The 1,588-nt window shown below is 28.6% G+C and overlaps 1 protein-coding gene across 1 annotated transcript in view; it reads left to right on the top strand.

Moving 5' to 3' along the window:
- Positions 1–839: 839 nt before the first annotated feature.
- Positions 840–1,588, top strand: part of LOC122529574 (elongation of very long chain fatty acids protein 6-like) — a 4,912-nt gene continuing 4,163 nt past the window's right edge. Inside the window, exon 1 of the mRNA XM_043655833.1 lies at positions 840–1,037. The gene's annotated coding sequence lies outside the window, so the exon portion shown is untranslated. The remainder of the gene's footprint in view (positions 1,038–1,588) is intronic.

Raw genomic sequence — 1,588 nt, 5'->3', positions numbered from 1 at the left:
TTTTTGAGAATTCATATATTAAATTGTTGTAACGACCAGCACAACCAGTCCGGACTTGAATCTAATAGAAAATTTATGGAGTATATTGGACTCAGAAATGTCATTAAAAAAGGAAAGGACAAGAACGATTGTTTTAAAAATTTGCAATTAGCATTTGAAAATATCGATAAAAATTACATTGAAAATCTGATAAAGCAGCATCCCACGACGTCTAGAAGCAATTATTAAAGCAAAGTGTGGACATACTAAATATTAATTTTATTCTTCTCATATTATTTCATTACATGTCTACTTATTTTCGTCCCTCGAAAATCAGCTAAGTTTTTCTTTAAGTATATCTTATTTCAATACAAATGTAAATATTAATTTCAATTATTCACTAAATAATCTATGTAACATAAAGATATATAATATATGAAATTTAAGTACGTAAGAATAAACTACTTGGACTAAGTTTAATTTATATCTATTTCCATTACCTGTCCACTCAATTTTGTCTATAACTGTATGTATTATATGAACTTATATTATATACTATGATACTTTATTACATATTATAATATTATACTATACTACAATATTATAATACTATAATATTATAATATTTAGTATTCAAATTTTCACGAGCAATTATACGTATTGCTTGTATGTATTTCATTTCCTTTTGCTTGCTTGAAACTCAGATACGACGAAGTATTTCCAGACAGAGTGTTAGAATAACGACGATGAAACACAAGTTAAGATAATCATTTTGTTACATAATCATTTCTTAGAGTTAACAGTAAAAAGTAGAGAACATAAATGCTAAGTACATTAATATGCATTAGAACATATTACGTACGCACATACGTCCGTATTACATTCTATTAAACGATGTGATCGGAGACAGTGTTCAACAGTTATTGAAAATAGTCACGTATCCACGTACTTATATGTCGGCGAGATTATTTGCTCAATCAATTTCAAGATTGCGACAATTGTTAAATAATTTTAATTACAATAAGAATTACATCTTCTAAATGAGAAGAGGTTAAACCGTGAGTACCTAGCGACACTTATTACAATATTCTATTTTTAATACAAATTTAACGATTCATCTTCAATCAAAAACCCAATTCAAAAATCGAACTCTAAAATTTCCAGATATTCTGGAAATTATGTATTCTGCTTATTATGTATTTATATATTATGATATATATTTTGACATATGATTATGATAATTTAGGCATTGCTCAAAATAATTCATTATTCAATATCCTATTTATTAATTTTTGGGGATATTTGTTGGATAATGTGAGGTGAAAGATTGGTAGACTTATATTCGTAGTTAACAACGTATATTTAATATGTAACACGAAATGGCGCGGAGTTCGTAAGACACGGTGAATATGTCGATTCGCGGCGTATCCCGGAGTTTTCAGTCACTTGTGACTGCCCGAATACTTCTCCATTTTTTCGCAGCTTCTTCACTCCTACATTTTCTCTTTGTCTTCAGGAATTGAAAATTTCGACTTTCCCCATATATACTCATATTATCGTCTACGAATTCATCCGAAAGTATTGCTTGCAATTTCTTTCGAAAAGTACC

Source organism: Frieseomelitta varia, unplaced genomic scaffold (assembly GCF_011392965.1).
Source record: "Frieseomelitta varia isolate USP_RPSP 00005682 unplaced genomic scaffold, Fvar_1.2 scaffold_294, whole genome shotgun sequence".
In the NCBI taxonomy this organism is placed as follows: domain Eukaryota; kingdom Metazoa; phylum Arthropoda; class Insecta; order Hymenoptera; family Apidae; genus Frieseomelitta; species Frieseomelitta varia.
Note: the sequence above shows the minus strand (reverse complement) of the source record. Positions and strands in the feature narration are given on the sequence as shown.